Here is a 15630-nt window from a genome sequence, read left to right on the forward strand (position 1 = left end):
CCCAGATAACCAGGGGAAGGCTCAGGTTAAGGCCAAGGTTTGCTGTTCTTTGACAGCAAGAAGGAGTAAAACTAGAGCAACTAGCTCTTATAAGAGTTCAAATCTAACATAAGAAAAGGAAGGAGTGGCGATCCCTGCATGGCAGGCAGGACACATAAAAGGACACATGGAAGCACACAGAGCATTTCTGTCCTCGTTGGCCTTACCCTTCTCCACCTTTCTCTCTCTCTCTGTCTCTCTGTCTCTCTATCTCTACACACACACGCACACACGCACGCACACACACACACACACACACACACACACACACACACACACACGCCACACACACACACACACACACACAATCTCAGCTTCTATCCAGGACTGTTCTGGAATCGCCAGTCTTGTAATTCTGGGGTCAGCGACTTTGGTGTCCAGGAACCTGAAGAAAAGAATGGCAGGTATAACCAACGCCCAATACTCACCAGAGGGTTCTGCCTCGAGTGATCGAGTGATATGAGGGCTAACCTGTGGAAATCAACAACGAGTGAGTGAATGGTACCCACCTAGAATTCACCAGCACCAATCTTCTGGACACTTCAGATACTTCCTGGTTCTGTTCCAGGCTCCCCACTGGTCGGATTTACTCTTTCAACTCTTCCCACCCTCTTTTCTTGAAAGCTTATTGTGCATGAGGCTCTGTACTGAGCACCCAGGGAAGGCCAAGAAGTTTGAGGATCTCAACCAACAGGAGAAACAAAGAAAGAACCAAAGAGCAAAGTGTTCATTTACAGCTATGCCTGGGGACACAGGCCTATAATCACTGACATTCGGGAGTCAATCTGAGGCAGGATGATCGTATGTTCAAGGCCTGTCTGGGCTACAGACTGACTTCAAGGCCAGCCTGGCTAGTTTAGTGACATTTTATCTCAAAAACAATAGGAGGGGAGGGAGAGTAGAGGGACGATTCAGTGGGCAAACTGCTTGCTACACAAGCTGAAGGCCTGAGTTCACATACCACCACCCATGTAAAAGCCAGGCATGGCAGAACGCACTTATAACTGTTACCCAGCACTGAGGAGCAGAAAGAGGAGGGTCCCAGGGGCTCACTAGCCAGCCTGTCTAACCAAAACACTAAGCTCCATTCATTGAGAAGAAACCTTGTTTCAAAAAATAATGTGGAGGTATGACTAAGGAAGACATCCCGTTGTCAGCCTTGGGCCTCTGTGTATGCCTTCAGGGAAGAGCACACATGCACACATCTACACCATGCATTCACCCACACGTACACACACACGCACACACAAAATATATGTTTTAAGTAAAAAGAGAGGTCTGGGGAGGTAGCCCAAGGGTAAGGAGTCTCCTACCATGTTCAAGGCCCTAGGTTTAAGTATTAAAAGCATTAATAATACCTTCTCTAGTCTCTGACATTAGGATAGGAAAAGGGTCAAAATGTTAAGCCAAAAAAAAAAAAAAAAAAAGAAACCATACAGGAAAGTTATGGTCTTAGGAATATGACTCATTTACCTGAAACACACAAATAAAAACGTAAACAACCTGGATAAAATATGCATTAGTCTGATGGTAGTTTCATCTACCCATGGTCAAGCATGCTGTAAAATATTAAATGGGGACGCCAGCAAAGTGGTGCCGCAACGATGGGCAGTGAGCCTACCCAGGGGAACTAGATACTCAGCATCCGCGTGGCAGAAGGAGAGAACTGACTCCTACAATTTGTCCCTTGACTTCCGTAGTGCTCTCTGGCATGTGTGCGGGCATACAAGTGAAATGTATGAAAACTAAAATTGTAACTAGAAAACTCCAGAGACAAACAATTCAGGCATTTCAAGCTGCACGCTCTGCCGAGTGGTGTGATAGAATCTCAAAGCCCCTCCTCAGCCTTCTTATCCCTTTCTGTATCTTAACAGCACTGTCTGTATACGCTACGTGACTGTTAGTCATTGAATATTGCTTATCAGATGGCTGTGACAGTATCAGTGAGCTGATATGCAAGCCACCCGTATTTTACTTAATCACAGCCCCAAAGCATAAAAGTGGTGATGCTGGCCAGGATAACAATGTGCAGAGAGAGTATGCCAAAGAAAACTGGCATGCTTCCTGTGAGTGAAAATGTGACCGTTCTCATCTCTGTAAGGAAAGAAAGAAATGTCAGCTGGTGTCGCTGAGATCTGTCTCAGAGCACAAGGCAAGTACATGGGTGAGATGGGAATGGCATTCAGTCTGGAAGTGTGGGTACAAGGGAAAGAGTCACCTGTACACAGTGCTCAGTACCATCTGAGGTTTGTTATATCCCACTGGAGTCTGGAAGAATTCCCCATGCAGGTAAGAAGGAACTAGGGAAACTGATTTACTTTGAAACCCAGAGCTAATGGCTCAAGTAATGAAAGCTTCAGGGACCAAAGGAGGAGAGAAAATTAAGCACACAAGATCATGAAAAATAATAATGAGGTATTCGCACATGCCTTTAATCCCAGTACTTGGGAGGCAGAGGCAGGCAGAACTCTGTGTTCAAGGCAAGCCTGGTCTACAAAGCAAGTTCTAGGACAACCAAGGCCACATAGAGAAATCCTGTCTGAGAGAGAGAGAGAGAGAGAAGAAGAAGAAGAAGAAGAAGAAGAAGAAGAAGAAGAAGAAGAAGGAGGAGGAGGAGGAGGAGGAGGAGGAGGAGGAGGAGGAGGAGGAGGAGGAGGAGGAAGAGGAGGAGGAGGAGAAGAAGAAGAAGAAGAAGAAGAAGAAGAAGAAGAAGAAGAAGAAGAAGAAGAAGAAGAAGAAGAAGAAGAAGAAGAAGAAGAAGAAGAAGAAGAAGAGAGAATGAGGCTATTTGGAGAAAAATCAGCTTAAAGTATTAGGAATGTAATTTAGAAGTCTCTGGAATTAAAAAACTCAGTAAGAGTTGATCTGATTGGATGTGGCAGAAGCTGCAGCAGGGAAGACAGCTCTTAATAATTTTACTTACTGTATCTTGTACAATAGAATATTAGAATAGCAGTGCCCTATTATAAATTGTATGTCTTTTTTAGATGAATATTTCAAAGACAAAGAAAAAAGAAGCCAGGTGTAGTGTCATGCCTGTGGTCTCAGCATTTGGGAGCCTGTGGGTAGAGAAGGTCTTTAGAGAACAGTCTACATAACATAATAAAAGTTCTCATTTTCAGAAAGAGTGAGCATGAAGAGAGAATGAAAAGGAGGGATGGAGGGAGGGACAATAAGAGATGAGGAAGCAAGAGGGAGAAGGAGAGAAAGAGGGAGGGAGAGGCACACAAGATGTAGTGTTTTTTCCAGCTCTTCCAAACTGATGGCTAACCCTTCATCCTCCATGGTCATCTGTGTGGGTAGGACACTGATTCATGGGCCCATGGTTTGTCTAAGCCAGGATGGTGAAATGTTAAGATTAGGAAACTATAATGTTAAAAATAGTATGGTATAAGTTTGGCAGGTGACACAGATGGATAAACTGGAGGAATGGCACAGAAACAATGGTTTTGTGGTCTGAATGCTTTTCCAGAATTTGACGCTGAAATGCTTACTCCCAAGGTGAGGCTATCATAAGGTGAAACCTTTTGTTGTGATGAGGTCCTAAGAGTGGAACCCTTACAAATGGGAGCAATGCCCTACTTACAGAGGCCCCAGAAAATGCTTGTGTCCTTTTTACCAGAGAAGGAGATAGCACAGTCTATCTTCTATTCTTCTATGAATACAAGCTAGCCTCCACAACAGAGGAAAACACACTTCTTTTCTTTCTTTCTTTCTTTCTTTCTTTCCTTTTTTTTTTTTTTTTTTTTTTTTTGGTGTTTTGAGACAGGGTTTCTCTGTGTAGCCCTGGCTGTCCTGGAACTCACTCTGTAGAGCAGGCTGGCCTCGAACTCAGAAATCTGCCTGCCTCTGCCTCCCAAGTGATGGGATTAAAGGCGTGCACCACCACTGCCTGGCTACACTTCTTTTCTTTACAAGCTACCTGATGGTTACAGTTTTCTTTAGTAAGATCTTGCATTCCAAACATAAAGACTCAAAAATCGACTATAAGACAAAATAGTTGTTACAAATTAATGGGAAAAGATGATAATGAATGCTACCAACAGGGTTGTCACCCATATGAAACAAACAAACAAACAAACAAAAAACTAAATTAATTTCTCCTTTCTCCTGTCCTTCTTAAAGCTTTATTAAAGGGGAACTAGAGCCAAGTATAAAAGTGACCCCTTAAGAAGCCAGACTGCAATCAGGATGATCACTCTGGACCCTCGGAGTTGAAAGGGGACTTCTCAAACAAAGCTGTCTACCTGGGGGATAAAGTATCTACCTAGAGAGAAAAATGAAGAACTTCTGGTATGTAAGAAACATTGTAACGAAGGAGGAAAAGAGCCTGCAAGCTCCGCAGGACAATTGCAATACATAGTACAAAGGCTGGATTTGGGGAACACTTACAAATCAGTCAGACAGACCCAAGTAGATGTTAGGACCAACCAGAAACCCCAGTGAAGAGAAGGAGACAAGGCTCCTGAGCACAGGGAAAAGTGTAAGTCTAAATGCCTGTCTGCACACAACTGCACACACATCCATGTCAGTCCATACTTACCAGTCTAGCAACAACTTCAGCACTGACAATAGCCAGTGTTAATGAGCATGCCAGGCAAAAGGAGCTTATAGAAGGGTAACGGACTACAGAGTGGTACCGGCTCTAATTGCTGGGTACTGATTAGTGATGTTGAACACACATACTCCCTATGACCAAGAAATCTGAGTATATAATTTAAGTAAGGAAAAAGAAGTCCAGGGGCTCTTAATTCACAGGTTAGAGCTAAGCTGGCTAAACATTGAATGCCACAGGACGGCAGACGTGAATGAGCGGCAGACCATCACATCGACAGCAATGTGCTTCCAAACCAGGGACCTGGAGGTCACCAGAGTCCACTCACCTACTTGCTACACTTCGAAAGCAGACAAATTTAAATAATAGACTATTTTTAAAAGCACATATCCATATAGTGAAACTACCCAGAGATGAAAAGGAATCATTCGATTCAGAACAGTAGCACATGGGGATGGGGCAGGCTGCACCAGAAGAGAGGCCAAAGGGAGGTTGTTAAGTCGAGGTTGCTTCTGTTAACTGAGGGCTGGGACCATCATTCTTTAATAGATTTTATACTCTTGATGTCTGTTCTACTTACTTTATGTTTTTTAAAGAAAGTAAGTTTCTACTATGAAGCTCAGGCTGGTTCAAAACTCACATCTTCCCGCCTCTGTCTCCCTGAGAAGCCTCCCTGAGATGTATATGCCACCTCTCTGGTTTGTTTTATACACTCCATACATGATAGCCAATAAAAGCAAACATGCTAAAGGTTGAGACAAGCATCAGAGAACCGGGGCCCCAGAAATGGTTCATCTTACATAGCTGATGTGTCCTGACAATAGCCATGCAAGCTTGAAAGAGTCCGAGTCAGTCAGATAGTTTGATAAAAAGAATGCATTAACTCAAAGATACAGTTATTAACTTCTCATTTCCTAAGGTTAAAAAAAAAAAAGCTTTTAGCAAACTCTCCAGAAACCATGACTCATGAGCTACAGGAAGCACAATGAGTCTTCAGAAGGGAAGAATAAAAGCCCACTTGCGTGTGCTGTAGCTAGAGGTGGGGACCTGCTGAGGCATGCTAACTGGGATATTTTTGGAGAGAGGGATGCTGTTAATAATTACTCAAGGGTAATGGGTGTCACCCTCTACTGTATGTTACCCTGTGTAATGGCGCCCACACAGGGAACTCAGATAGAGAAGGTAGCACAGCAGTGGCTCTCTCAGTATCAACAGATACTGAGCGGTGGGCAAGCATCTCCAGACCGCTCAAAGCAAATGGGCAGAAGCCAGGAGTTCTCTATTTGGAATATATACTATATACAGAATACTATATACAAAAAAAAAAAAAAAAAAACCAAACAAACAATGAAACTACACTTATCCAAGCTGAGACTAAGAGCTTAGCATTTAATCAATGATAGAAAAAAAGAAGCCTAAAATCTGCAACGAAAAAGAAAATAAATGTTGGCAAAGGAGTTAGGGGGCTGAAGAGCTGCTCAGCAGTGACCTGTGTGATGTGTGTGCAGCAGCTCTTGGAGAGAACCCAAGTTCATTTCCCATAGTCCATGCTGGGCAGCTCACATCTACATGTAATTCCAGTTTCATGAGGCCCAACACCCTCTTCTGGCCCTGATAGGCATGTGCACATGTACACACACACACACACACACACACACACACTTTAAAAATATTTTTTTAAAAGGAGTTAGAAACAAGCTGTGGTAAGCAAACTGATATAAAAATATAAATAAATCTAAATAAGTTTTGACACTACAATACAATAATTATTACAGTTAACAGTTTAATGATAATTAAAAATAAATTTAAAAGCTGGAAAACTACATAAGCTAAGGAAGAAAAATATCACAAAGAAAGGGTCTGATGAGTTGTGTTATTTAGGGAGAATACAGGGATAATGGATATGTGTTACCTTGTTAGATTAAATCTCTCTCAAATACACTAGCAATTATAGCACTACTCATTTCTTATGTCCTTCTGAAACAAGGTCTCACTCTGTAGCCCAAGCCGGCCTTAAACTTATGGTGATTCTCCTGCCTTGGCGGCCTAAGTACTGAGATAGCAGGTATGAGTCACTGTACTGAGCTCCAAAGCCCATTTCAAAACACAAAATCATTTTCTTAAGAGACAAGAATCCTTCAGACTACAAAAAAAATCAGGTATGTATGCTGTTTACAAAGGACACACTGAAAATACAAGGACTCAAAAGAGGTTTGAATTTTTAAAGAACAGAAAGATAAACTGGGGGTTGGAGGCAGGAAAACCTGCTTAGCCGTTAGAAACACTTGCTGCACTAGCAGAAGGTCATTCATTTTCCATCACCTATACTGGTCAACTTACTGACTGAACTGAGTGGAATTCCAGTTCCAGGGCATTTTTCCTGGCCTCTGTGTGCATGCGCACACAGACAGACAGACAGACAGACAGACAGACAGACACACACACACACACACACACACACACAGAGGAATGCGCACAGGAATGCGCACACAAAGGAGTGTGCACACACAATAAAATCTAGAAAAAGAAAGATGAACTAGGTAATTTTTTTTACATTTATTTTATGTATATGAGTGTTTTGCCTGTATGCATCTGCACCATATATATGCAGTACTTAAGGAAGTCAGAAGAGGGTATCAGGTCTCCTGGTTACAGATAGTTATAAGCCACCATGTGGGTGCTGGGAACCAAACCCAGGGCTGGCCCTCTACAAGATCAGGCAAGATCAACAAATACTTTTAACCACTGAGACATTTCTCCAGTCCCCAGGTAAATGTTAATAAGAAGGAAAACTGATATGGCTAGCTGATGTATGACAAGAACATACTTATTAAAAATGAAGAGATACTACAGAATAACTGGAAAAAATATTCAGACCACAGCTAGTGTGTGTGTGTGTGTGTGTGTGTGTGTGTGTGTGTGTGTGTTCATGGAGATATCACTCCTCAGGCACTGTCTAGCTTTTGTTATGTGCACACATATGCCACAGCACACATATGGAGGTCAGAGGACAACTCCATATATGGACCTGATTCTTTCCTTCCACCTTACATGGCTTCCAGGGACTAAACTCTTGTTTGTCCTTTTAGACAAAGTCTCTGAAAGGCCTGGAACTCACAAAGTGAGCTAGTCTGTCTAGCCAGCCCTAGGAACTATAGGTTTCAGCGTCTCCAGTGGTGGTATTACCAGATCACTGTTATGTCTGACTTTGAAAAAGAAGCATTTGTGAAAATCAATTGTGAACGCAAAGACTGGTGGGTGGAAGACACTTGGATGCCATCAGCAGCGTGGCTTGAGCACAGCCACTATAAAGTGCAAGTATGTGGTGAAGAGATGGGAGAGAAAGAAAAGCCAAATGGTTTGAGCACTATGAAGAGAGGCAGAACTGGAGACTCAGGGCAAAGAGGAACAGCCTAATGTAGACAGCCTGCCCTGATGCCTAAGGCCACGGTGAAGCCCTAGCCTGAGCTGCCACTGAGGACCATGTCTGGGTCTGTGGCCATGCAATGGCAGGTTTCTATGTCAAGATCTGTGGCTCGTTACCACCAAAGGCCACGGACCCAGCACCATGCCTGGGCAGCACAGTAGAGTTGGCCTTGGTGGCTTAAATATGGGTGAGCCACCCTGAGGGCAAGAACAGGAAAGCTAGGCCCACCCGTGCTGGCTATGGCATTGAGTGAGCTACCAGGGGAGAACACACCTTGGTAGTGTGGGTATAAGAGAACTGGCTGACCAACCAACTCAGCTACCACCCAGAACCAGATCCAGGGCTTTGAGCTGACCCACTCCAATATCTACCTCATCTGTGAACTGCTGGAGCACGTGAGGGGGCTGCAGAGCCAAAGCTGCAGAATCTCCATAACACGGGGCAACAACAGGGTATCCAAGTCCCGGTCAGGATTTAGTATTGACAGTGTAGCAAAGCCAGAGTCCTTGAACCATTTGCAACAAACATTGGCAACTCAAGATGTATGGACAAAAGGGTATTCTGTGTGACACACTGTGACACACTACAGCTTCCATAATGAGATTGTTGTTGTTGTTGTTGTTTATTTTTATCTTTGATATTATCTTTTGGGAGAGAGATTGCCAAGAGTAGAGGACAGATATGAAGGATGGAAAGATGAGTGGGATTGGGGAACATGATGTGAAATTTATAATCAATAAAAAGTTTTTTAAAAATACGTATTTTCAGAGTGGACCTTGTTCTACATTATAAGGCATGTTAAGTCCCAACATCATCTCTCAATACATTTCACTGAAATTCATAATCAATAACACAACATGGCTTTTTAAAAAAAATCCAGCATTTGAGAAACATAAAATACACTTTTAAACAGCAAATGGCTCAAAGGAAAAACTGTGACACATTTAGAAATGAATGAGAAAATTCCACGAATTAAACTGTGTGGGATGTAGTTAAAATGGGAATTACAAAAAACTACACAGAGGGAAATGAAACTCCGGTGTATTAAGCATCAAGTTCCAGATCTTATATAAAGCACACCAGAATAAAGTCCAAGGAAACAGCACAAAGAACAGCGAAGCCACAGACGTCATCAAGTCTAAACTTAGGAAAGATTAATAACAATAAAATAGACAAATGCCAGGTAGGCCTGACTCACTATAAAAGGTCTCTTTGCCCCCTCTCCCCCATCTCTTACTCTTACCCTTCCTGTCCCTTCTCTCTCCATTCCCCTCCCCACTCTCTCTCCATGTGTTCCTGGCCAGCCTCTTCTCTCTTTCTCTCTCTCTCTCTCTCTCTCTCTCTCTCTCTCTCTCTCCCTCTCTCTCTCTCTCTCTCTCTCCCTCTCTCTCTCTCTCCCTCTCTCTCTCTTTCCCTCTCTCTCTCTCTCTTTCTCTCTCTCTCTCTCTCTCTCTCTCTCTCTCTCTCTCTCTCTCTCTCTCTCCCCTTCAACTCCCCCCCTCCTCATGCCCTAAATAAACTCTATTCTATAGTATATCTGTCATATGGTTGGTACCTTCGGGGTTTGGGGGAAAAGGGATGCCTCAGCATGGGCCTGTAGGGGCACCCCTTCTACCTCACCATACCTTGTTTCTACCAAACATATCCCTGCTCTTTCTTTCTTTCTTTCTTTCTTTCTTTCTTTCTTTCTTTCTTTCTTTCTTTCCTTTTTAATAAAACACAACACACACAAACAATCAAATTTTTAAAACTGTCTTTTTAAAAGGAGGGGGCTAGAGAACAGTTCAGCATCCAACTGCACTTCCTACTCAGGCAGAGAGGCCAGGCGAGGCTCCCAGCACCCAAATGGTGACTGACACTCCAGTTCCAGGGATCAGATGCCTGCTTCTAAACCGCATAGCCACCAGACAGACAGGCAGACAGACAAAACACCCATGTACATAAAATGAATAAATTTAAAAAAAAATTTTAAGAAAAAAACAGGGCCTGGGGAAATTGCTTAGTGGATTAAGTACTTGCTGCTCCAACACAAGCACCCAGGTTTGTGTCCCTGCACCCATTAAAAAGCTGGACGTGTTCATGCTTGTAACTCCAGCGGGGTTGGGTGAGGGGCAGGGGCAGGAGGATCCCAGGGTTCTAGCCAGCCAGTCCAGCCTATGAACCCCAGGTTTACGGAGAAACCCTGTCTCAAAACATAAGGTGGAGAAAGACAGAGGAGTTTTGCTGCCAACCTTTGGCCTCCACAGGCACACACAATGCACACACGCGCATTTCCTACTGGTTCTGTTCTTGTAGAGAACGCTACAGTAGTCCTTTTTTTTTTAATTAGGTATTTTCCTCATTTACATTTCCAATGCTATCCCAAAAGTCCCCCATACCCTCCCCCCCACTCTCCTACCCATCCACTCCCACTTTTTGGCCCTGGCATTCCCCTGTACTGGGGCATATAAAGTTTGCATGTCCAATGGGCCTCTCTTTCCAGTGATGGCCGACTAGGCCATCTTTTGATACATATGCAGCTAGAGTCAAGAGCTCCGGGGTACTGGTTAGTTCATAATGTTGTTCCACCTATAGGATTGCAGATCCCTTTAGCTCCTTGGGTACTTTCTCTAGCTCCTCCATTGGGGGCCCTGTGATTCCATCCAATAGCTGACTGTGAGCATCCACTTATGTATTTGCTAGGCCCCGGCATAGTCTCACAAGAGACAGCTATATCAGGGTCCTTTCAGCAAAATCTTGCTAGTGTATGCAGTGGTGTCAGCGTTTGGAGGCTGATTATGGGATGGATCCCTGGATATGGCAGTCTCTAGATGGTCCATCCTTTTGTCTCAGCTCCAAACTTTGTCTCTGTAACTCCTTCCATGGGTGTTTTGTTCCCAATTCTAAGAAGGGGCATATAGTAGTCCTTAATAGCTAGAAAAACCCCAAACATTGTTCATCTTACCAAGTTGTGCCAACCTCTCCTCTGACCCAGGGTTCCAGGCCAAGACATTTGCCCAAGTGAAATGAAAGTGGGCTGTAGAGATGGCTCAGTGGTTAGGAGCACTGACTGCTCTTCCAGAGGATCTGAGTTCAATTCCCAGCACCCACATGGCAGCTCACAGCCGTCTTTAACTTCAGTTCCAGGGGATCGGATACCCTTACTCAGACAAACATGCAGTCAAAACACCAATGCACATAAAAATTACATCCTTTTGTGTGTGTGTGTGTGTGTGTGTGTGTGTGTGTGTGTGTGTGTGTGTGAGAGAGAGAGAGAGAGAGAGAGAGAGGGGTGGGGGGGAAGGGGGAAGGGAGGAAAGGGAAAAGAATGTAAGTCCATGTCCACTAATGGGAGAATGGATAAACACTGCACCACGTTTACACAGAGGAAACCTACTGAGCAATAAAGAAAGCTATGCAGCACGGATGACTCTAGTCTCAAAGCCATTGTCCAACGAAAAAGAGGCCACACATGCTTGCTGTGAAACAAGAGAGAAATACCTGAGAAAGCACAGGAAAACTTTCTAGAAAACAGACACAAGGGGTGGGCCAGTCAATTGGCTAGATGCATTGGCAAAATCCATCTAATGGTAGTACTTAATAGTTAAGGATCTATGATTTTTAATTCTCCAGTCATACTCCAAGAAGAGTCTTCAGAGATTCATGCTCAAGGGCCATAAAGAGCCACGACTCGTCAGTTCTGAGGAAATGCCACCAGTAAAGGAGGCAAAAGATATGAACATGAACTCTACAGACAGAAGACATTTGAAACCTTGAACCTCAAGGGTGTGATCAGGAAAAAAGACAGCATCTCCTCTCTCTTGTGAGGGCCCCCAAGGCCACATTACAACATGGCAGACAGCTTTAGGATGGGATTGTGTGCAGGAAGGAGAGATCACATGGCGACACCAGAAGTCAGGAAGGTTTAGAGGCTGTGTTCACTCACTCTATGAAACCATCATTAAACCCTCTTCAAGGGTAGTGTTACTAAGGCATGATTACCCAGCAGCAAACATCAGCTCTCAAAGATTCCACTGTTCAACATCACACATGGAGTACCAAGCCTCCAGCACAGGAGCCTGTGAGCATCTAAGAAGAATGAAGAGGTACATTGCTTATGGCCAGTGGTCCCATGCCAGCAGTTGTGGTTCTTATGTGTGCACAAGTTGCAACTCTCACCATAACAGCTTGTAACAAGAAAAAGGGGGTGAGGAGGGGAAGAGGAGGAGGAGGAAGAGGAGGAGGAAAAGAAAAGGAAAGGAAAGGAAAGGAAAGGAAAGGAAAGAAAAAAGAAAAGAAAAGAAAAGAAAAGAAAAGAAAAGAAAAGAAAAGAAAAGAAGGTGGCTGATGGCAGGGAGGGAGAAAGCCAACAGAATGTTCAGCGTCTCCATCAACAGCAGAGTAGTTCACAGATGGTGTGCTCACCTGACAGGATGCGAATCAGCATCAGCAGCCAGAGAGCTGCAGCCACAGAGCAGAACGAACTTTTAAGCCAAGAGAAGGGCGGCCACAGAAGAAAGACTGCATTCTCGGTTTCCATTTATATAAAGCTTGAAAAAAAAATCCAGCAAAACCAAACAAACTATTGTCTAGAGATACAAACATTTGGTATAAATATAAAAGAAAAAAAAGAGAGAGAGAAACGCATGCACACAGCTGAGGATAATAGTTACCTCTGAGAATGGAGCAAAGGCCGGAGAAAGAGGGCTTCTGAAGGGCCGCCACAAGGAATGTATTCTTCTCCCATGACTGGTGGGTACAGGAGGGCTCACTGTTTCTCCATCCTTAGACATTAGGCATTTTTATTTACCACTGGATATTTAAGTGTTTAATAAAAGCAATTTTATAAACATGTCAAAAGTAAGAAGACTCCAACCAAATGGTTTTTTTTTTTTTAAAGTACTAGAAGTGAACACAGCAAAAGAGAAAGCTGGACAGTTAGTGTCTTACTGATGCTTATGTGTGGCTTCAGGTGTTTCAAAGTAGCAGGGTGTGATGGTGCATGGCTGTAATCCTAGCTCCTCAGAGGTGGAAACAGGAAGACCAGGAACTCAAGGCCAGCTTCAGCTGCATAGCAAGTTCAAGGCCAGCCTGGGCTACCTGGCAGCTTACAACTGCCAACGAACCAACCAACCAACCAAATATATTTGCATGTGTGTGTGTGTGTGTGTGTGTGTGTAAGTGTGGATGTGTGTGTGTGTGCTAGTAAGCATTCTTTAAGAAAATAAGCAATGCCCCACTTTAAAATAAAGAGACTTCTCCACCTGTATATTTTCCAACCTGGCTGGCAAAATAGACATTAATCCTATCATCACCTTATGATTGTAAGCACCAACCAAGCCAGATGCACTGAAGAAAAGGGGGTCTCTCTCCAAAGGACCTCAAATAAGGGAATCTGACCCAGACTAGAAGTGGAGGCAGGTTATACACATATAAACGCAACAGGAAAGACACTTGCCCACAGTAGGAGAGGAAGGGCTGGTTCTAGAAGCTTCTTTGCTGAAAGGGACACCCTCACAGGATCCTTAGCCAAAGGAAGAAAGCAGAAATAATATTACATGCCATAGAGGCACCATGAGTTAGGTGCGGGTGTGAGAGCTAACCTTAGAGAGCTGGAGCAGTTTAGACAGCCGCAGAGTGGAGCTTGGAGAGATGGAGTAGATCGTGATAGGAGATGGGAGGCGCCTAGGAGGGGCTGGCATGGTAGGTAGTCGACCCTGCCTGCTCTGAGAGATGACAGAAGACTGTAAGGACAGAAGAGGTGATACTGACTCCTCCCATATCGTCCCTTCAATGTTGTTCCACAAGCCACAGTAGCAGGGTACAAACCACCACCATGGCTACTCCACTGGTCAAAACTGGGGCTTCAGAGAGGGAAGGCTAGAGAAAGCAGCCTCTGACTAGTGAAGGCGCTCCAGAGTTCCCCAACCCTAACCCACCCCTCCTTAAGCCACCAGGCAAACCCTGGCACATGTCCCACAGAGGCTTTCCGTCGGTACAGTCTGAAGTCTCTGGCTCTGGGTTAATGCTGGAGAGGAGTTTGGCTGGACTTGGGTCAGGCAGATTCCTGCTAACCAAGAGCACGATGACACTGGAGGTGGCACTGGGTGAGGGTTCATAAGGTCATTTGGCAACAAGGTAAAGAGGATTCCATAGGCGGAATATCTTGGGTCATCAATTAGAAGCACAAATTGTTTTAGATTCCAGGGGAGTCGGCTTCTAAGTCAAACTCTCCCTGCAGAATGTTAGGTGGCGTGAGTCATCGTTATAAATTTATCAGCAGTCCGCATGTCTTCAGAGAGGACACAGGCACAACCTTGGAGGGGTTGGCAAGAACTGAGAGTGTGTGAGGGGAATGTTGGCAGGTTGTCGTGGAGGAGGATGGAGACGCTTGAAGAGAGGTCTTTGGCTGGAGGAGGAGGGAGAGGAGGAGGAGGGAGAGGAAGCTGCTGCTGTCATGGACATGTCTGGGCAAGCCCAATTCATGGACCCAGGTCCCTGGTTCAGACTGAGCCACCTCACCTCCCTGTGTGGAATGCCCCATGGAATTCCTCAAAATGGATGGCTGGGACAGAAACTGGTTCTTACTGCTTTGAGGGCTGGGAAGTTGAAGGTGCTATAACGTTGGTTTTAGGGAGCTGCTCTCCCTCGTAGGCAGTAGCATCTTCTCACTGAGTGTTTATGCACCTACACAGAGCACTCTTCAATGTCCTATCAGATGGGGTCCATACTTGTTACCCCATGTAACCGCATTACCCTCTTAAAAGCCCTACCTCCAAACACAGCCAGCCACATGGGGGTTCAGGATTCAACATGAGGTACAACTCAGTCTATAACACTCCTAAGGACTCATTCCAGGAATTCTGACTCTTCTAGGCTTGGGAAACACCCATTAGCCCAGGCACAAGAGGACAGAATTTGACACCGTCCCGTTCATTCATCACGTTGTCCTGCTATAACTTGGTAGCTCTGAGGTCATAAAGTCTCTCGCCTACAAACTGACAATGACTCCAAAAGAGGTACTCAGAACTCTTCGGAAAGTTCTGGAAGGAAAAGCATCATCAGGGAGATCAGGCAGTGTCTCCTGAGGGAATCTGAGTCTACCTATGCCTATGCAGAGAAAAGCGGTCCAGACCCCTGTACATCAGTGGTAACAGGTTACATAAGCAATTTACCATCCCTGACTGCCAGCTCTATGGGACTGAAATCATCTCAGGGCATGTCTATAGGAAGTTTCTAGACTGGATTAATTGAGGTAGGAAGACAACGTTCCATGGGTAGAGTCCTGGATTGCCCAGGAGGAAGTAAACAGAATGCCAGCACACACAACTCTCTCCTTTCTGGCTATGGGCACATCATGCCCCATACTCCTGCCTAGACCCTGTCCAATAAAGCTTTCCTCTGTAAGCCACTTGGCAGGTATTTTTGTCACAAAGTTGAAAACAGTAACTAATACAGTCCCCAGATCTGAGCTAACACTGAAAACAAAGGGGGCCGAGAACCCCACACAGGATGCCAGCCTTCCCACCTCCCCAGCCAGCAGCAACACCAACCTTGAAAAAGGACCAGGAGGCTATAGAGTCCACCTCAAACATATCACAGGGCCGGAAAGGAAGGATTCCACAGGCAT

General features: G+C 44.6%; 1 long non-coding RNA gene across 1 annotated transcript; it reads right to left on the reverse strand.

Annotated features, from left to right (window-relative positions):
- Nucleotides 1–467: 467 nt before the first annotated feature.
- LOC108167852 lies at nucleotides 468–13906 on the reverse strand. The gene is made up of 3 exons (XR_001780102.1): nucleotides 13604–13906; nucleotides 12674–12784; nucleotides 468–510 (listed from the first exon to the last, which is right to left on the reverse strand). It is a non-coding gene; the product is annotated as an uncharacterized LOC108167852 (long non-coding RNA).
- Nucleotides 13907–15630: the final 1724 nt, after the last annotated feature.

The sequence above is a fragment of the Mus musculus genome, chromosome 11 (genome assembly GCF_000001635.26).
Source record: "Mus musculus strain C57BL/6J chromosome 11, GRCm38.p6 C57BL/6J".
Classification (NCBI taxonomy): Eukaryota; Metazoa; Chordata; class Mammalia; order Rodentia; family Muridae; genus Mus; species Mus musculus.